Source organism: Kogia breviceps, chromosome 4 (assembly GCF_026419965.1).
Source record: "Kogia breviceps isolate mKogBre1 chromosome 4, mKogBre1 haplotype 1, whole genome shotgun sequence".
Classification (NCBI taxonomy): domain Eukaryota; kingdom Metazoa; phylum Chordata; class Mammalia; order Artiodactyla; family Physeteridae; genus Kogia; species Kogia breviceps.
In genome coordinates this window covers 7,607,631-7,629,591 of record NC_081313.1, presented here as the reverse complement: position 1 = coordinate 7,629,591, position 21,961 = coordinate 7,607,631, and the positions used below count along the sequence as shown (strand labels likewise).

At 43.3% G+C, this 21,961-nt stretch overlaps 1 protein-coding gene across 6 annotated transcripts in view; it reads left to right on the top strand.

The window, feature by feature from the left end:
* SEMA5A (semaphorin 5A) overlaps positions 1–21,961 on the top strand; it is a 491,583-nt gene that overhangs the window by 87,313 nt on the left and 382,309 nt on the right. The window contains exon 1 of one of the 6 annotated variants that reach the window (XM_067030790.1): positions 20,796–20,906. The exons of the other annotated variants lie outside the window; for them this stretch is intronic. The gene's annotated coding sequence lies outside the window, so the exon portion shown is untranslated. Of the gene's footprint in view, positions 1–20,795; positions 20,907–21,961 lie in introns of those variants that run through there. 6 annotated transcript variants of the gene reach the window in all.

Below are 21,961 nucleotides of genomic sequence, written 5' to 3'. Positions count from 1 at the left end.
CTCTTTGGTAAATCAGCTAGACTTCAATTTTAAAAAGGCTCTTTGGCATAGACAGATATAGACAGATAGATGATAAACAGAAGATAGGTAGACAGATGGATGTCGATGTAGATGTGGACTGTTTTTAGAGGCAGGCAACTCCGGTACGTGTCCTGCGTGCTCCCTAACAAGCAGTCCCAGGCGGCGTGCAGTGGCCGTCGTGGCCATGCTTCTCACCAGCGTCTTTGGACCCCTTGGCATCACTAATGGGGTCACTCTGGTGACCCTGTCTTTTGATCACTGACTCCCAACTCTGCTATTCCAGCTTCCGGCACCTGGGCTCATGCCCTGCTGATCTGACCCCCATGCCCCCAGCCCAGGAGGGCATATGGGGTCTCCAGTCCTTGCTTATGGTTTCCGCAAGACCTGTGTGCAGATGCTCATGTGCTCAGCGCGCGTCAGCTGGCCAGGCTGGGCGTTTGTCGGGGTCCTTGTGCCCAGCCGCCCTGGGCCATCACACCCCCATCTCCTGGACTGCCTTGTTCTCTCTTCCTTTCATCCTCTTCCCCTCCCTCCTTCTCTTCCCCATCCCCCCGTCCCCTTCTCCCTTTCTTCACTCCTCTCTCCGCTTAATACACTGTACCCTAATTTGGGCCAAGATTTCAGGGTCAGATCCTTACATGCTGTTCTTCTCGGGTGGGGCACTTGGTCTTGGCTGTCTGATCCACAGGTGTCTGGACTGATCCCCTGGAGAGTCAGAACCCAGCGTCACAGCAGCTTGCTGTTGTTCTGGGCTTTGCTGGGCTTATTGGTCAGTGAGTAGTCCTCATTTTCACTGCTGATTTCCACATTCTGCCAATAGGTTGTACTAATGAAAGCTGGATAATTCACTGTACAACTGGTGGTTACAAGTAGTTTTTATTAAGTTCTTTTTTTTTTTCATTGTTATTTTAAATCATTCACTTTGAATAGGTGATCTGGTAGTTCCTTCCCTCTTGACGTTTTTCGTTCTTGTTAACCATGGCAATAGACAGGAAAAAATAGTAAAAAAAAAAAACAACAACTTAAAATATGGATCAAAGAAATGGCCAGCAGTAAGGAAACAGTTAAAGGAATAATGTTGCATAAACAACATGAATATTATGCAGTTGTTAAAAATCCTGCACTTAAAAGGTTTCACTTTATATGCCTGGAAATATATTTTATGCATATCTTTTCAATAACTATAAAGCCTATATAAATTTATGCAATATATGTGCATATATATATAAAATACATTTCTAAGAAAAAAGACTGTAAAGAAATGCAGCAAAATGATAATAGTGATTATTTCTTGGTGGTCAGATTGTGGAGGATTTTTTTCTTTTTTTTATACTTCTATAAATGTCTACAATGAATATATGCAGATTACACAATGAAGAAAAAAAGGCCTATGAAAACATTAAGAACATAACTGGAAGTGAACAAAAATTATTATTATACAGGTTTTTTGGACTGCTTCCCCCCATCACCTCCCAACCTTCTTACCCCCCTCGGGTCCTGCTGTTTTAGACAATTCCTTTGGCTGTTGCCCCAGACCAAGCCAAGGATTATTTCTGTGGCTATAGAACAATACAGGAAAAAAATACAATACAGCCTCAGTAGGGCTGACTCTGTTCTTTGAACACAGGGCAGGAACTTTCCATTTCATACCTTATTCGCAGAGCACAGAATAGATTTCCAGAGTCACATAATGCTATCAGGAGGTGCCATAAAAGAACAAAAATCAAAACAAAAAACTCTTCCAGAGCACTATATGATGTCTTTTCTGTGCTCAAAAGTGCTAAAAGGCAGACAGAAGAAAAACAAAAGCAAAAACAAAAGCAAACACTGCCAAGCTTTTAGAGAAAAAGCGGAAGAAAAATTTCCCAAAGGACAGATGCCTTTAGAAAACATGACTGGCTGTATGTGCTTTTGAGAGACAAAAGTGAGAATTTATAGCTTTTTTAAAATTAAAAATTGTAGAGCCCCATTCTTAATAATTTGCTTTTAGATCTTATACAGTAAAGAGTATTTTACATCATTTTATTAAAAGCAGCAACTTGTTACTTTTTCTACTTTTCTGTATTATTCCTTCAAGAGAAATTGGAAATAAAAATGTACCACAGAGCATTTAATTTTAAGTAAATGAGTTTGCTTGTAACTGTATCGTTCAGCAAGGTCATTAATGAATCTTGTTAAAATGAATACATACAGACTTACTGGTTGACGAAACTGTCAATAGCAACAGTTACTCAACATATTACACATGACTTGTGAAACTGAATTATGCTGCATGTTTTGGATATTTATTTGAACAAATCTCTCTTGCTTATTGTAATCGAACCCCCAACTGGTTGCTTTGACAACGATCTTTTTGAATTTCCTGAAGTCGTGGCTGGTTCTAAACCTGATGCTGTCGCATTTCCTGTGTCTCTGGTGGTTATGGGTTGGCGGGAAGAAGTCACACCATTCTCTTCCTCACTGACTCGGTCAATGATAACAGAAACCTCAAGGCGCTGGGGCGTGCATGCCCCGTCCCAGCAAATCTGTTCTGTCCCTGGGCAGCACCCCCTGAATAGATCTGTCTCTGGCGCCTGCTGGGCGGTGCTGAGGGGAGATCCATAGCCCCGCAGGAACCGAGGAAGCAGCCAGGTTGGTTTTAGACCCCATCACGCTTTCATCCTCAAGTCACCTACATCACTCTTCGTGTAGACTTAGGGGTGTGATCCTTGGAGGTGTGGGAATTGGGTTCTCCTGGTTCCTGACCTGCAGGAGAGGGAGGAGAGTCTGCTCCCACCTGGTCCTGAACAAAGTTCTCGCTTCCGACTTTCCGTTGCTTTGGAAAAGCCTTTCTCCTTAGCCACCTACTCTAATTGAGAACGTCCTCAGTCACAATTACTAATGTTTTGATCAAAAGTTGGGCTCTTTCCTCCATCTTCTGAACTAGTCTGACAGATTACTCATAATTACATCAGCGTCCATTTGATGGGTTAAGTTACAGTAACAAAGGATCCCTAAATTTCCATCCATTAGCTAGTGTCTGCTTCTCATTCATGCTCCGTGTGCTTCTGGGGTTTCCAGAAGCTCTGCTACCCTGATCTTCACTCTTGGGGGGCAGGCTGACTTCTGGGGCCACTGTCACCTGGATTGTTGCTGGTCATTTTGATGGGGAGGGAGAGAACATGGTAATATGGACCACTGTCTCTTCAAGTCTTCTACCCAAGGGGACTCCAGTCCAATCCACTTCTATCAGCCAGAGAAGTTATGTGTCCATAGCCCACCTCAAAGAGGTGGGGAGGTGAGATATTCTACCAGGTGCTCGGAGGAGAGCTCCAGGAAGACAAGTGAACAGCTTTCACAATGAGTTTTGTTTGTTTGTTTTTTTTATGTGTCAGGCATAGTCAGCCTAACCTTTGCATGTGTAGTATCATCTCATTTACTTCTCCCAACAGTTAGGACCTGTGATGATCCTTACTTTACACGCAGGTTTATTTAGGAAGGGTACGTGCTCAAAGCTGCCCGATAGTGTTGGACGGAGTCGGTTGTGGAATCTAGTCTTGTCTGTTTCCCCAGAGCCGTAGCTCTTAGCCATGGCACGAGGTTGCTGCAGAATGCTTTTGAGGCCAGCGCTGCAGGGTCAAGAAGCTTGCCATTCCCGGACCTCCTCTAACGGTGCCTGCCTGGGTAATGCAGCGCAGGGAAATACCGTAACATCCTGAGGATAGAGTTTGCAGCGTGTGGAAGCCAGACTATTTTCTCTGTCTCCTTCTCAGTCAGATACCTGTGCTACGTGCTCATCTCTTTGTCTGCAATGATAGGAATTCTTATTAGAGGGCATTTCTTGAGCATTTACCATGTTTGGAGCATTGGGATCATTTCTGCATACACTGTCTCTCCCCCTCTCTCTCTTTTTTTTTTTTTTTTTTTGGCCGTGCCACGTGGCATTTGGGATCTTAGTTTGACCAGAGATCGAACGCACGCCCCCTGCATTGGGAGCGTGAAGTCTTAACCACTGGACCGCCAGGGAAGTCCCTGCACTGTGTCCTTAACTCTTCCTCTTCCTCATTTAATAAATGAGGAGTGGGTGGCATGGCCAAAGTCATACATGTCATAAGTTGCAGAGTCAGGACTAAAACCCCCAGTTGTCTGACTCAGAGCTTGTCTTTGAAACCCTTTGTGCCTCAGGGTATAAGTAGAAGTACTGCAAGTACCGAGGGTTCTTACAGAGCACTCGTTCAATACAGGCCTGTTAGAGGTTCATTGCAGGATAAAGGTTGCTTTGGATCTAGGATTGAAAACTTTTCTGCCATTAGTATTTGAAGAAGAGGAGGGACAATAGCCGTGATCAAAAGGGCCCCTTACCCGCACTGCTGGGAGCCCCCAGCATGGTAGGAGCCCCATTTACCTCTCGGTGGGAGGGAGCAGACAGCCGGGGGCTGCCATCTTGGCTCCGTCATGCTACGACCAAGTTAGAGAATCTCTGTGAGCCTCATTCTTCTCAAGTGTAAAATGGGGACACCTTGCAAGGGCCTTGAACATGAATTGTCTTCCGTAGTCACTTAATGAATGGGGGTGGCTTTTTGGAGGAAGGGAGAGATGTTAGTTTTCTCCCTTGGCTGGCACCCCTCACTAGCCATCCCAAATAAGCATTCCATCTGACTGAAATCTATGTTTCAGTGGCTTTATGGCTTCATGGCTTTATGCCAGATGTTCTAGCCATGATTACAACCCATTGCCGTTCTTTTTTTTTTTTTTGCGGTACGCGGGCCTCTCGCCGCTGCGGCCTCTCCCGTTGCGGAGCACAGGCTCCGGACGCGCAGGCGCAGCAGCCACGGCTCACGGGCCCAGCCGCTCCGCGGCACGTGGGATCCTCCCGGACCGGGGCACGAACCCGCGTCCCCTGCATCGGCAGGCGGACTCTCAACCACTGCGCCACCAGGGAAGCCCCCCCCCATTGCCCTTCTTAAGCCCCACCAGTAGAGGAGTTTTGTAGGGATCAGAAAAATTAACCCCTTATTAAAGCAGGCAAAAGTGGAAATTGATACAACATTCTGGAGAATAGTGTGGTAGTATTGATACATACAGGACAAGCTCTAAATATGTGTGAATCCATTGACTCAGTGATTCATCTTCTGCAAGTTTGCCCTAAGGAAATAATCAGAGAGCTTTATTTGAAATGTTTATCTAGTGTCATGCTATAGCACAACCGGAAGCCACCAAAGTACCCAGTAGTTGGGGATTGGCTAAATAAACGGATACCACCATTTGATGGATCGTTATGTAGTTATTTAATCCATATGTTCGAATAATAGTCAAGGATTTGGGTAAAAGCAGGTCAAGTAAGTCCAATTTTACCTAATAGAAATATATTTACATACCTAAAAATTGACAGGTAGCACATGCCCCCAAAGGTTACCAGAGGTCATTTATAATCCACCAATAAGAGATCCCTCACTACTCTTATTTTCTTTTTATCTTTTTGTATTTTCCAAAATTTCTCACAATATAGATAAATATTCAGAAAAATATTATAATTTATTTAAAAGGAGATTGAAAAAGACCACTAAGGATGGTTTAGTACTCATGCGGAAGCTTCTCAGGTTACCATGGAAGCAGTATGCGGCAACACCAGGGAGGAGGCCGGGAGATCCTGGCCCAGCTCTGGATGAGATTTGTCAAAATCATTTTAGTCTACATTCCGACAGCAGAGGAGCCGGCCAGCGCCTCAAGTCAGACATTTCTAATTCGGCAAAATTACTGTCATTTACTGTTGTTCAAGCTACAACAAAAAAAACCAATGTCTGCTTCTTTTATTTTAAATAACATCTGATCACAGGGTTCATTCTGAGCAACGAAAGACTCCTTAGCTGACCCTCCTAGCACGAGTCAGCGGCGCCTGCCATTCTGAATTGGGACTTGGTGGTCACCAAGACGTGAGCAGTGCTGATCTTGCTGTAGCTCTGAGCAAAGCGTCTTACCCCTCTCTGCTCTCCCTAAAATGGGGATAACGATCCCTGTTTGCTTCCCTAACTCACTGGGGTGTTGTAAGCATCAGTGGGACTTAGGACTTTGACGTTTTAGTGCCCTGAATGGTGCGATTACTGATAAACCCGTAAAACGTTCACCAGCAGTGTTCCCCTATTTGTAGCATTTGGTAATTCTGCACAAGGAAACAGCCTCCCGCAGGCATGGTGCCAGGCCCACGCCGGACCAGGATGGGATCAGGCCTGCCTTGGCCTCTCCACCCACCCTGGCCCCTACCGCCCAGGCCCAGAGCTGCTGGGACCTGCCTCAGCTTGATTCTGCCTTCTAGGCTCCTGAGCCTTATTTACCCAGTTCTGTCCAAGTAGAAAGCCACCCATGCTTACAGCCCTCTCGTCTGTGCCAGGAAACAGTGACAGTTTTCCATCTAAGCTGCGGCAGGAGTTCTGCAGAGTAGCATGGCCAGGTGGAAGCTTGGAATCCCCCAGTGAGGGCCCTAGAGCTCCTACCTGTGGAAGTGGAAGATGCTCAAAGTCATAATCCGGGACTAAGTCAAGGCTCAGCTGGGCTCAGAACAGTTCACGCAACTCAGTTCCCTGTTTCCGGCTTCGGATTCCTTTTGTTTACATGGCTCATGAGATGGAAAGGCCAGAAACTTTGTGTCTGGGGAAGAGGATTGATTTGGACACGCATTTGTGAGGATGCCTTTGCCTGCTGTCTGCTGGTGCTCACTGCGAACAGTGAAACGTGTCTCTGCATTGGCGTCGCCGGGCCTCATTCTCCTTTTCCGTCACATCTGCCCACTCCTGTGATAAATCTGAGACACAGTGATCTGAAAACACAGGTCCCCTCTTGGCAGTGACTTTGAAGAGTATTTTAGAAATGCCTGTTGGGTGTGGATGCCAATTATTTAATGCAGTGTGGGAAGAGGAAGAATGAGAAAAAAAAATCGGCCAACTACTCAGGTGAAACCAATCCCAGTTCATTAACTCTGAAATATTTATGATAAACATTGAAAATAATAACTTTATAGTAACATAAGAACAGATTGTATTCATGTAACGACTCTTTGGTAATTGGATTTCCTTATCTTTGTATATAAACACATTTACCGAGCTTTCCAAGCTAGAAATCTCAGACTCATTCTACATTCTATCCTTTTTTTTTTCCACACCCCTTCTCTAATAGCTGCCAAAGTCTATCTCATAAACCACCGCACCCCCAAAATTCTAGCCCTACTTTTCCATCCTCTTTCTCTGCTTTGATAGATTGAGGTATCATTCCTTCACTGGCCCCGTGACTCCTCTTAGTTTTAGTGGCTTAATCCTTGTTTCCAAGTGATCTCCCAGGGGTAACCAGATTACCTTTATAAACAGCCACTCTGATCTGTGCACCCCCAGCTCTGAGACCTCACTGAATTCCCATCGCTCTTGAGATAAAGTAAGAAGCAGACTTTCCTTATATGCAGGTCCCTTCGATAATGCCAAAGAAAAATTGTACTGAAGAGGTTAGACTTTAGGTCAGGAAGACTTTATTCAAGGCTATTGCAGTAGGGGTCAAGACAGTTGCAACAGAGGAGAGAGACTGAACTCAATCCCACTGAAGTGAAAACTGGAAGAGTTTGTAGGCTCTGGGGGGAGCTAACGCAAGAGTACTGGGGGGCTTTAGGGAGGTGGCCAGCTGGTGTGAGAGACCACCCGTGTTTACTGATTGGCACACAGCAGTTAGGCTCCCACCCTCCCACAGAGACTGGGAGACAGGCGCCCTGCCTTCCTTGAGGATCACATTTCAAAAGGATGGCCCCTGGGTCCCTGAGACAGACAATCCTGGTTGTAAATCTGGCAGGAGGCTGTGAGAAGATTTGTATCTCAAAGGGGCAGAGAAAGAATTGATGACTCTAAGTTTTCTGAAGTAAATGTTCTAAGGAAAGGGTGGTCAGGGGCCCAGGGTCAGGAAGAAATGTGCCTAAAGTTTCGTCAAGCTGAGGGGAACTTTAAGGCCTTCCTGGTCCAAAGCTGAGCATCACTTTAACTTGTAACCTCATCTCCAAGCTCCCTGCCGAGGTGTCTACACTGGAGCCACACGGAACTTCTCACGGAAGTTTTGTTCTTGCTTCTCCACATGAGTGCCTTCTACGCTCTTCTTCATGCTTCTAGAACTCCAGGCAGTGACTAGGATCCAAAATTGTGTAATTAAATATCTACAGGCAGTCAGCCCAATGGACTGAAACTGACTATATTAACTTAGCTCATTGTGGGTGATTGAAACTGTTCTCTGATGAATACATTTCTCTCACCTGTTTCAAGATCGATACATGGAGGCTTTGGGGGAAATCCTGAGATTTCAGCCCGTGGAAAAGTTACTGTATTTTACATAAGATTCTGTTTTTATCTGGAAAAAATCAAGGAAATTCACAAATAAGACGGTTTCCTAGGAATCACCTGGTAACCTGTTAAAACTGAGACTCTGAGACCGCACAAGTAGAGATTCTGGTTCAGTGAGTCTGGGACGGGCCTGGGGCCCTGCATTCTGATGCGTCCTTACTGATTCTGGTGGGCAGCCGGAACCCAGCCCTAAACGACTGCGTGTCACCCAGCCTTCGTGTGCGTTCCGGATGGTGCGACTGGGACTCTTGAAACTGACGCTGCAATGAAGGGTTTTGGGTGATGCTAGGAGACGCAGGGAACCTGGACACGCCCCTCTCCCCGCACTACTCCCTGGAGGCGTGGTGCAGCAAACCTCCAGTCACCGGTGGTCGCAGACCAGCGGGTGGGACTTGCCGCCCGCATCTGTTTGAAAGGAGGCCCGAGTCCATTCTTGTTCTAGGCCTAAGGTCACCTCACAGCCAGCCATCGTTTATGGGCACTTGTGTCACTTGCACGCATTTCCCCCCGTTTCCACTCAGGGTAGGCGGTGATGGTCAGCAGGCTTGAGTGGCAGTGCCGCGAGAGAGAGGCTGGCGTTGGTGGCATCTTGCCCGCGGAGCCGGCTTCCCCAGCTGCGGCCCCGAGTTTCAAGCCCCAGTTAACCTGCAACTTGATACAAAGCAGAAATTGGCCCACAGACGTAGAAAGCAAGCTTATGGTTACCAAAGGGGAAGGGGGAGGGGGAGACATAATTCAGGAGTTTGGGATTAACACACACACGCTACTGTATATAAAATAGATAACCATAAAGGACCTACTGTATAGCACAGGGAACTATAGTCTATATTTTTTAATCACCTAAAGGGAAAAGAATCTGAAAAAGAATAGGTATATATTTTCATATATATATACAAATATATATTTGTATGTATAACTGAACCACTGTATATATATATATATATATATATATATGTATGTATAACCGAAACTAACGAATGTTGTGAATCACCTATACTTCAGTAAAAAACATAAACTGCAATTTCACTAAAAGATAAACAAAGAACTCCTAGTTTTTTGGAAAATATATTGAATGCTACAATTTTAAAAATATGGAAAGTTATTAAAATTATTTCTTAAATGATGAAAAGGAGTATAGCAAACAAATTAAATGGTAGAAAAATGTAAATGAGATCCCCCTCCCCCAGAGACAAGCAGGATTAAGTCTCAGGTTTTTCTCCAGAAGTTTTCTAAGCAGCCGGAAACATACCACACAGGCTCTTTGTAAGAAATGGGAACTTAGATATTGTTCTGACTCCTGCTTGTTTTTATGTAACTCTTTGTCTCAAAGATAGTTCTAGGGCAGCAAATAGGTTTGCCCCGTCCTTTTCAATGCCTGCATTTGAAAGTTATACCATCCTATGCTTCTAGCCCGTGACTCTCAACCAGTGGCAATTTTGCTCCCTGGGGGACATCGGGCAACGTCTAAAGACAGTTCTGTTTTCATAGCCCCGGGGGACAGTACTGGGTGCTGCTGGCCTCTAGAGAGTAGAGGCCAGGGAGGCTGTCAGTCTCCCCCAATGCACGGGTTGGCCCCTACAACAGAGAATTAGCCGACCCCAAATGTCAGTGCTTCCACTGTGGAGGAAACCTGCTATAGCATCACTGATTTTAAGACTCCTCAGGATTTGCCTTTAGAGTGTACCTTACCAAGCAGTAACAACAACATAGAAAGCATTTCCCCCAAGCCACAAAATATAGACCGTGGAAACGCTTCCGGGGGTGAGGGGCACTGCTGTGTAGGCAGCGTGTTCCAGTCTGGGTTTGATTGATGCATCTGTTGGTTTGAAATGACTTCGGTGGTTTCAGCGCCTACTGTGTGTATATTAAACATACCTTGTGATTTCCTATTGCCAGGCTCTGCTGGAGGACAGCTAGCTCCTTGAGGACAGAGGAAGACCTCTGCACTGGCAGAGGAGACCTTGGTGGCCTGGAGCAGCCACCAAACCTATAATTTCGCAGGCAAAATGAGAGTATCCACTTTTAGCCCCAGAGTTTTGTATGCTTTAAATTCTGGCTGCTTTATTTTTGTCACAGCTCTGCTGTGTTTACTTCATACCCAGGAGAAAGGATGTTTTCTTTATAGAATGATTGCTACTGACTAACTTTAAGAAATAAACAAACTAATTTGCTAGGAAAACCATGCTTCATTATTAATATTGTCCAGACCTCTTGTCCTTCCCAGAGGCTATTGGCAACTTCTCCCCGTTTAGGTGTGATACCTTAGTTTATGTGTAGCTTTGTTTTCTTCTGGATCTAAAGCAACTCTTTCAAATGCAGTTTATCACCAAATCTCCCTTCTCTTTTTGTTTGTTTCAGTGAACTTTTACCTCGCGCTGGTTGTGTAGGAAGCCTTACTTCGCACTTGAGAATCCTTTGTGTTTTTTCAGGTCATGTCTTTCCCAAATAAGACTTTCTTGTTTTAAATCATTGAGTGTTCCCCATAATATGAGTCTTTTTGAGAGCTTGGTCCATCCTTCTTTCTTGGAAGACTTGCCATACATTTAGTTCAGGTTTGGGATACAGATGCTCCTAGCACTAGAGTGGAGGTCAAGTTTGGTCATAGCAGTCTCCAGTCTTTAGGCCAAGATTGTATGTAGCAATGCAACTATCATAACAATGGAAATATATAGGGGAATAAAAGACAAAGGGGAAATATATAGGGAATAAAAGATATAGACATTTGTGTTTTTTAAGTTAAAAAATTTTTATTGAGGTAGAGTTGATTTAGAGTGTTGTGTTAGTTTCTGGTGTACAATAAAGTGATTTAGATATATATATTTGTTATGTATATAGTTATATATATATATTCTTTTTCAGATTCTTTTCTGTTATAAGTTATTACAAGATATTGAGTATAGTTCCCTGTGCTCTACAGTAGGACCTTGTTGTTTATCGATTTTATACATAGTAGTGTGTATCTGTTAATCCGAAGCTCCTCATTTACCCCTCCCTCCCCACCTTCCCCTTTGGTAACCATAAGTGTGTTTTCTATGTCTGTGAATCTATTTCTGTTTTGTACATAAGTTCATTCGTATCATTTTTTAAGATTTCACAAATAAGTGATAGCCTATGATATTTGTCTTTGACTTACTTCACTTAGTATGATAATCTCTAGGTCCATCCATGTTGCTGCAAATGGCATTATTTCATTCTTTTTAAAGGCTGAGTAAGTAGTATTGCATTGTATATATGTACCACATCTTCTTTATCCATCATCTGTCAATGGACATTTAGGTTGCTTCCATGTCTTGGCTCTTATGAATAGTGCTGCTATGAACACTGGGGTGCATGAATCTTTTTGAATTATAGTTTTGTCCAGATATATGCCCAGGAGTGGGACTGCTGGATCATATGGCAACTCTGTTTTTAGTTTTTTAAGGGCCCTCCATTCTTTTCTCCATAGTGGTTGTACCAACTTAGAATCCCACTAACAGTGTAAGAGGGTTCCCTTTTCTCCACACCCTCTCCAGCGTTTGTTATTTGTAGACGTTGATGATGGCCATTCTGACTGGTGTGAGGTGATACCTCATTGTAGTTTTGATTTGCATTTCTCTAATAATTAGTGATGTTGAGCATCTTTTCAGGTGCCTGTTGGCTGTCTATAAATCTTCTTTGGAGAAACGTCTATTTAGGTCTTCTGCTCTAGAGCTTTTAAATATCATTTCTGTGCTAGGAAATCTCTATGCTAAATGCACGGCAAAGCCTGTGACTAAGAAAATAAGCATTTCCACAAATGATGTAAATGACAGTAGACTGTACGTATTTGGTTTACTTAGCCATCTTTGGGGTTAGTTCCAAAGAGAAGCCTGGTGCTACTTGTTCAGCAAGGGTTAGGGACGTCTAAGACAGCAAAAAGAGGGAATAATTGGAAGCTTATGCTCCATAAGAATAGCAAAATAGATGATAGATAAGCAACCAAATTTAAGTCTTAAGGCAACAAATAATCTTAAAATTTTTCAAAACATAATGACAAAGGCTTATCAGTTTATTATAAGTAGAGGAATACATGGCTTTAATACAGTATTTATTTTCATTTGATTGTATTGTACACTTACAATGACAAGAGAAGAATGAATTCTATGAACTAAGGAATTCCATAATTTCTGGGAGCGAGAAAATGTAAACACGGAACATTTGGTTCTGTTTCGAATTGATAAACATGTCAAGATGAGGAAAACATTTCCCCCTTTTCCTCCCCAAATGAAGATGTGATTGAAAACATTTAGCTTTGCATAAGCAGCAAAATTTTCCTACTTGGAAATCTAGGATACTATATTTTATTACATGCATTTTTAGACTCTAAAAGAATATAGACAGAAATCATGTATTTAAACATCCATCAATCATGAGTTTAAATTAACTCATAAACATGCTTTAAAAAATGCTTACATGCTTATTGCTGTGGACGCAACTGTGTCCCTCCAAAAATTGTATATTGATGCCCTTATTCCCAATGTGGTAGCATTTGCAGATGGGGCCTTTGGGAGGTAATTAGGATTAGATGAAGTCATAAGGGTGGGACACTCATGAGGGGACTAGCTCCCTTGTGAGAAGAGGCACCAGAGAGTTTGCTGCTCTCTGTGCCATCTGAGCAAAAAGGTAGCCGTCTGTCTGCAAGTCGAGAAGAGAGCCCTCACCAGGGACAAGAATCAGCTGACACTTTGATTTTAGATTGCTAGCCTCCGTAACTATAAGAAACAAATCTTTTTATTTTTTATTTTTAAATTTTATTTATTTATTTTTTACTGAAGTATAGTTGATTTACAATGTTGTATTAATTGCTGCTGTACAGCAAAGTGATTCAATTATACATATATATATTTATATAGATATTTAAAAAATATTATTTTCCATTATGGTTTATCATAGGATTTTGAATATAGTTCTCTGTGCTATACATTAGGACCTTGTTGTTTATCCATTCTATATATAAAAGCTTACCTCTGCTAACCCCAGCCTCCCACTCCATCCCTCCCCCAACCCCCTGCCCTTTGGCAACCACCAGTCTGTTCTCTATGTGTGTGATTCTGTTTCCGTTTCAAAGATAGGTTCATTTGTGTCATATTTTAGATTCCACATATAAGTGATATTATTTGGTATTTGTCTTTCTCTTTCTGACTTATTTCAGTTAGTATGATGATCTCTAGTTGCATCCATGTTGCTGCATATTGGCATTATTCCCTTATTTTTTATGGCTGAGTACTCTTCCATTGCATATATGTACCACATCTTCTTTATCCATTCATCTGTCAATGGACATTTAGGTTGTTTCCATGTCTTGGCTGTTGTGAATAGTGCTGCTATGAACAGAGGGGTGCATGTATCTTTTTGAATTATAGTTTTGTCTGGATATATGCCCAGGAGTGGAGCTGCTGGATCATATGGTAATTCTGGTTTTAGTTTTCTATTCTGACTGTTTATTTCAACACATCCTGCAGTCTAAATACACCTCCCAAACATGAAACGGTCTACATAAAACAATTTAGCAATACCTTTCTCATGCCTGTTCAGACAACCAGATCCTTCATTTATACTATTGTTAACATCAAAATCAAAATCTCCTAGTGTGCGTTCTCAGGAATGCTTTATACAAACTATCAGAATTTTGAAAATAAACTTTGACAATAATAGATGTGACATTTTATAGTAATCACAGGTCAATTTAAAAGTGAACTATCCATGGTTAGTAACTAATGATCAAATGTTGCTGTTTTGATCGTATGCAACTTTATTTCTCTTACTAGGTTAAGGCCTTGCTATCTTTAGAACCACTGTGGAGTAGTGAGTGGAAAATGAGGATCAGCCATCTATTGATACAATGCTTGATTTTGTGCTGTAGTTAAAAATAATCTTATTAAAATCAGTCACTTAAGAAATATATATTTATAGTTTATGATAGACCAGTTCAATGGAATAGTATCCTATATATGCTTATTTTAAATAAAATTGCTTGTATCATTCTAATGGGCTGTATCATTTATCTTATTAATATATTAAAATAATGCAACAAACTTAGTGACTTAAAAGAACACATCTATTATCTTACTGTTTCTGTGGATCTGGAGTCTGGATACAGCTTCTCTGGCTTCTCAGCAATGCTGCAATCAAAGGCAGTTGAGTGGGGTTGAGGTTTCATCTGAAGGCTTGACAGGGAAGGATCTGCTTTTTGGTTCATTTCCTAGTGGTTGTAGGACTGAGGGTTTCACTTCTTGCCAGGGGCTTCCTTCAGCAACTAGAGGCTGCCCACAGCTCCTCATCATCTGAACTTCTCCAGCTTGGCTGTTTGCTTCCTCACAGCCAGCTAGGGAGAAGGAGACTCCAGCAAGGCAGGTGCTGCACTCTAATATAACAGAGTCCTGTGATCACTCATAGCTTGTCACCTTTGCTGTGTTCTGTTGGTAGAAGCAAGTCACAGGTCCCACCTACCTTCAAGTAGGGGGATCTTGCAAGGCAGGTATCCTGGGAGCTGTCTTAGAGTCTTCCTGAAACATGATCCATCAATAGCTGTCTGGAAGACATTTCCAGTTTTTAAAGAAAACAATGTAATTATGGGAAATTTTAAAATTAGATATTAGATATTAAGCTTATAATATATAAAATGCACTGTATTTAATTATTGCCACCAGCATTGATTAAAAATCTTCCTGGTCCATATTTTATCTTGTGAAAATGGATGAAATCAAGAGCTTAGTCTTCTAAGACTACCTGAATCGGTTTTCATCCAACACAGCTTACCTTCTCCTGACTGAAGCTGATAGTAGCATGTGATGGGTTTTAAAGGATGTCACTGTTGATGCAAATTTGATTATAAAATGTGTACCCCTTTGGGACTCCCTGGCTGAGCCTCTTGGCTTCTTACACCTGCCTGTTAGCTGTCATTGGGTCCCCCAAGTAATGTAATGATGCTCAGACATGTTCCATGGCGTTGACACTGCCATCCACGGCAACCCAAAGCTTCTTGTAATATATTTCATAGAAAATTTGACTTTTACATATGGACAGCCAGCCGTTTGCAGACACTTTCCCTGGTCCATCCCGAGCTTCAGCTAATGGACTCATCATGCAGCCCCAGAGCGGTTTGCAGCCACCTTCTGTGGTTTGATGCGCGATCTGACCGTTAGCTGCCTGCACCTACATGCTGGACCACAGGTGGATGGGTGCCTGCGTCCATATTTCATTAACTGCTTTATTACTGTGCTTACATAGTGGAGCAGCTGAACATCTGAGGAAAGTGCCTCTTTGCCAAATGCTCCTCTTGGTTTCAGGCAGTTACCTCAGGTTTATACTTTCTACGTTATCCTGAATCGTTGAGAAAGAACAAAAGACTGGTCTGATCAATTTTTAGAAGGTAGCCCACTTGAAGATTTAGAACAGAACTATTACCACTAGGGAAAAAAATGGGACCCATTTGTCATCAGCTCTGTGGACCTTTCCACATGCTCTGCCCCATTCTCATATGGAAGGAGAGGCGCTGATTTTTAGAGAATAAGTTTCCTTTCCCTTTTGTACTTCATATCAAAGTATGTCCTGTGACCCTTTCAAAACATGGTCCTTAGGTATTAGAGGGCATCAAATTGATGTTTCTTAGTTTTTGCTTTTTTTTTTTTTTTCTGGAAAAGTTGCTAGGAGACAAAAATGTCATGATAGGCATAGAATGAATCTTTGCAGTTGCACAATACAGAGGAAGAAACCAAACTCCCTGACAACTAGATTTTTCTAGACCTGAAACTGGCATTAAAGAAAATTATCTAAACATACCAACTTCATTTTATAGATTAAACAGTGAGACCCACGAAGGTAAATCTGTGGACACAGGCTCATAGAATAAGTTAACCCTGGCCCTCCAGGCCGTCCCTTTTTTGGTTTAAGGAACAATTCCATGTGTTATAGTGATAGAATGATTGAGTACCACCTGGAGCTGGGAACTCGGCATGCATAGTTTTGAAAGCTCCTAACTTTCTTTTAACCTGATTGCTGTTATTTCCCTGCTTTTACATGGGAAACAACTTAAGAAAGGTAATAAACAAAACAAAATAAAAAAAACCGTGTCCATGCTAGCCAGGTAGAAAGTAGTAACAGGATTTTAACTTGGCTCATGGCGCCATTTCTAGTGTTCTGGGGAGGCTTTTTCCATCTTTTCTTAGAGAGGGAGGAGTTGTGGATTCATTCAGGCACAGCCATCATGGGTGGGTGACATGTCCTTCTGTTCTTTTAAAAGTAACTTGGAAAGTTCTGGGTCATATACTTCCAGGAGTTGAACTTAGAAGCAGCAGGTTTTTAGCAGAAACAGGGTGACCAAGTATTTCCCAAAAGCTCTGAAATAGGTACATGGTTGGGCTGATTTGTTAGGATTGATTCAGAAAATTTAGGGGGTAACAGTATTAAGCCCTGGGAGCTTTGAGGCCTGTTCAAGACTAAGGAAGTTTCCACGGGGGGAGAGGAAAGGCGAGTTGAGTCTCTTTGTAGAGCTGTCTGAGAGAGTTCTTCTGAGGATTTCCCTGTTTGATCCTATTCTCTTTTGGTGAGGCAGGCCCCTCTGTTGTCATTTAAACACCTCATTGAAAGGCAGTTCTAAATGGTTTTAAAAATGAGGTCTGGTGAGGTCCAGTGCACCTTGAAGTTCCCCAGAGCTGGGTTTCCCCCTCACTTGGAGTCACACTGTTTATTTTTAAAAGCTTTTGCGGTCTGACCCTTCTGGTTTGTTATTGCAGCTGGACCCACTTAGTCCTCCCTTGTCTCCTCCAGCCCTTTTGTGGTTTGGGGTACTGTTTGGAGCGTTAGGACCGGGTTGAAGAGACAGGAGGCCAAGGCCACAGCCACATCTGCTTTCTGTTAGCACCCAAAGTCACAGGTGCCCATAATGGGGCTCTGCCCGCTCACCAGAAACTCTCCTCTCTTCTTCTCCCCTCTCTGTGTTCTCCTTGAATTCCCTTGAAAGTCAGGGTTCTTCATTTTCTCCTTTTGTGATGTTTTGTTCTCTGCTTTCAATTACCCCCTCTTCTTCCTCAGGCAAATCTTGATTCTCACCTGCACTCAGATTCCTGACACTTGTCTTTATAGCAGCAATTATTTGCAGTGGGTTGGAGAAGGGAGATTAAACTGCCCAGGAAGGCACAGTGTCACCAGGACACGCATGTCCCTCCCTGGCCCAGCTGGGGACAGAGCAGCTCTTTGTTGAGCTGGGTAACAAGGAATTCAAACCCTGCTGAAAGATGAAGCTGGTGAGTAGAAATTCTGCAGGGAACCTAGAAGGATTTACTTTAATTAGAATTTATGCCCCGATGTAAGTCCCGTAACTGCGGGCTTCTTGGAAACAAAGAGCTGACTTCTGCGGTAATTGGCAAATGGAGACTTGATTCTTTCTAAGCACCTTCTCTGGTCGTCCTGAGACTCTTTTTGAGCACGTTCTTCTCTCTGTGCCTCTGAGGCTCTCCAGATAACGTGTTCCCGGCTGACTCACACGTCCTGGAGGGGTCTACTGAAAGTTTTAGTCAAATACCAACCGTTTCTCTGCTTTTCAGCTCAAAATTTTAGTGGTGCTTAAGCCTTTCTTTCATGCTGCCACTAGATCTCTCCAAAACTCTCAGTTAACGTATACACACGTCCTTATTTTTAGCATCTAGTATTCGGAGAGAGCAGGGACTTTTTAGAGCCAGCTTTGGCTGAAAAGCCAGATGGAATAGTCGTTAAAAACAAAATTCTCACGATTTCTTATTACAGGATTGCTCGATCCCAGTCTGAAACCCGTTTCCTGTCCTGGCCTGTTCATGTAGGCACATTACCTCCTAGTCTCGAGAGCTAAGCCTCTGCTAACTCACCAGGGAACTCCTTGAGAGGTGTGGTTAGTTTGCAGTCATCACAGCTTCAGGTGTAGGCAAGATACAGCCCTGTCTGATGCTGGTGAAATAAAAATGCAGGTACCTGACTCATATCCATCATTCTTGGGTTTGATTTATCATTTATAGATGATTCTGATTTTCTCTCTGAATGTGTTTGTGGAGCCTACCGGCTTATATCTTTTTGACCATGGTTAAAAGTACTCTTTCTGAACATGGGAAATTGTTTGTGCATTGCTTTTTCAGTATGTTTTCTTAGTCTGAGGGCACACGTGAGCCATTTCTGTTCTTTTCACTCTCTTTCTTTGGACAACTCCCTGGGTATAGGTGGAGGTGGGGGGAAGACGCTCAGTTTTCTTTCCTTTTCTTCATTATAAAAGGAGGAAAGTAGTTTACAAGGAGGTCAGTTCCATTCCAAAAGGCAGTAATTATAATTCTTAATATTGTAATAAAGGGGAGAATTTTCTAGAGGAAAAACCCTGTAAAACCATAAGGAAACAAGAAAGTAATGGCTTTGGGCCTTTTTATTTTATGGCCTTTATGGATTGCTTTGCCTGTTTTGTCTTTTAATGTTAAAGGTCTCAGTGTACTTTGTAGTGTAGTGACTCAATTGAATTAAGACTTTCATGGACTAGGAAAAAAACCCAGTACTCGCCGGTCTGTACCAGTTTAGTGTTTTCTCCTTTACATGCTGTGTAGCAAGAAAACACCTTCCTATTTGACATGTGACCCATGGGAATATGCCAGAGGGCCAGCGTGATGTGTTTGGAACTTCCAAGTTAATAGCCTCGGTTGTCAGGCCTCTATTATCTCAAGTGTAATGAGACACGATCAACTCTTTAGACTGTCATCATCCTTTAAATCGAGGGAGCAAGGATCATCGTCTGCTGCAGAACCCAGGGACCTGGTTCACATCATATAATGAGGGCTCTAAAGAGTCCTGCCGGCCAAAGCCAGAGCCCCCAGTTGGCAAGCAAGTGACCTTGGCCACTGGCCTGTCATCCCTGATGCCTGGAATCATCTCGATGTCGGTTCCTGAGGGGTCTAGTTGTCACTCTAGAAAGGTTAATGCCAGACAGCCAGGCACCAGGGGCTCCCACAGTTCACTCCCGGCGTGATGAGTTCTGGACTCCTCAGAAGCCAGAGGGCCAATAGTTTTCTTCTCAGGGACAGTAAGGTAGCTTGTGTCTTTGGAGTTTCCATTGCCTGACCCCTCATCTCCGTCCATCGAGGTGGCCCCTCCACTGTGTGACATACACTGCACTCCCGCGATCCTGCCGTCTACCTTCACATCATCGGACGTCAGCCAGCGTCTGACATTGCCATGGAGAGCTGGGACATGGTTATGGTGTTCTGTCTGTTGTTCATGACCTACGCTATTTACAGTCTGTCCCTACGGAGGGCTCGTAGTGGTCATGCCCTGTAAGTTCATCATGAACCCTGAATTCGCTAGGCCTGAATCATTGCTCCTAGGGGACATACAGGGCTAGGTTCCTGTGAGCTTCCGGTCCCAACATCTTCATCAACCTACGAATAAAGAACCTCATTTTAATGCGTGTTTCTGATAAAGACGCCTTATTTAATACATAGTTGACCCCTTACCTTTGCACTTACAGCCAACAGCACATTTTGTGGTAACGAATAAGTTTTAGCCAGTAGGCGAATTCACAAATATGGAATCTGTAAATGTGGAATCCGTGAATAATGAGGGTTGACTGTATTTTCTTTTTCTTCCATGAATATCAGTTGCCATTGGAAAGAAGTAATGTTTGGAGTTGTGCAACTCCGTTTGTGCTCTGAATCCCATAGGTACAAAGTAGATAGATGTTTAAGCTCCTGGTAAGGAAGCAGGATTTTCTGTCAATCCCTTTGTCCTTGGTATTTGCACCATCACTGGTGGAAAACTTCCCAGTCTTTGAAGCAGCTCTCAGACATTCCTTCTTCCTGATGGAATTAGATCTCTTGGGACACTTTCCTGCCTGTCCTTGTGTGGCCTCTTTATCTCTGGACATCAGTGCTTCTGCTTTGACCTGGAGGAGAAGAATGATTTTAGAGCTTTTGTAATAAATAGCACCTTGAATCACAAGCTGGGTGAGGAAACTGGGCACATCTACCAAGCAAGTGACGACAATGGTTACTTTGCCTCTCTAGTTTCTCTTTTTAAATTTTGCTTAGGGAGAGTGTGGCTGGAAGGTAAAAGGAAGTTTCATTTGCTCCGGGTTCAAGATGTGGCCATATTTGTGGGAGCCCACCATGATTCTTCTTTTAACAGGGCTGTGAAACTTCTTTCTGAGACACAGTGCTGGCCTCCGTGCCCTGGTGGGAGTCATCAGGGGCCGGGCTGGAATAATCTGGGGAGGGATGCTTTTCTTCTTGTGAAATCGTGTATTGGCACGTGGGCTGGCACGCTGGCTGAGTTGCAACAGAGCTTTCTCCGTGAGCTGCTGACGTCTGCTGACAAGCCAAGGACGGCTCTGAAATTCCTGCACAGCATCTTGCTTTGGGAAGCCTGCGGTTCCTCCATCACTGTGTGTCAGTCAAAGCAAATTGAAATCAAGGAGAAGGGGGCTCCCTCTGGTGATTTCAGCAGGGATGAAGATGTCTTCTGAGCAATGACAGTTCCCAAAGTGAATGTCCTTGAGGGAGGAGAGCTCATGTCATTGTAAGTTCTCTGCCCTTCCTTTCTTTAAAGGTCTGTTGTAGCCATACGGAGCACTGTAGGGCCCGTGTGGGCTGTAGGACTGACAAAAGGAAAAAATGCTGGTGGGAAAGGTGAAGCAAGGGAACGAGGGGAAGAGTCTGTTTCTATTGACAGTTTGTCCTTCGATGGCAGATGGACTAGGTGTAGGGCTAAAACCTTTCAGTTATTCAGATTTCCGCCATGATGATTATCTTTTTCCTACTACTGTATGGTTCAGATAGAACCAAAACTGGTCCTTGGTGTCCACACTTTGTCAGGTGCCTTGTCTGCAAAGTGGGGTTCCCGTCTGCCATCCATGGCCAAGAGAAGAAGATGATGATGGGGAGGTTGACCTCTCCCAAGGTTCACAGCAGAGGGAAATCATGAAAGCTGGGTCTTTCTCATCTCAGGATGGTTATGATCAATTTACATCTTTTCTGCTTCTGTTGAAAGACCCCTGTGTCCCCCAGAATATGCAACTAGGAGAGACCTAATGTGCTGGGGGTGAGGAGTTTGTCAAGGAATGTGGGTAAAGACCATCTATTACATCAAGCTATGGTTTGGTGGTTTACCTTAGGAGTCTTTGAGGCAAGCAGCTGTAACCAAAATTTCATGCCACTTTTCTGATTTAGAGCTTCTTTTACAATATTTGGGAAGGCAGCATCACTTGAGAAATTGTCAGTAAATAATGCATAGCCCTGCCCCAGGGCAATCTGAAGCACATGACGACGTAAATGGCCAACAAGGAGAGATGTTTTGTTCCAAGAATAATAACGGGTCTTATCACGTCTTCCCACATTGCTATCAGCTTTCCATGCGATTGAGGGGTTCTGTTTATGGTTTAATTTCCCTGATGTTCACAGTGACGGCTGCATTGATGGGATGGTCCATAATTAGATGGTAGTTCCTCTGGTGAAATGTGTGAGGAGAGAGAGACAGATTTTGTGCTGACACTGTGCTGACACGCTGGCTGTCTGCTGGACCAAGAGAGGGGACATGGATGAGAAACCTGATGTGACAAGAATGTCTTATTGTAA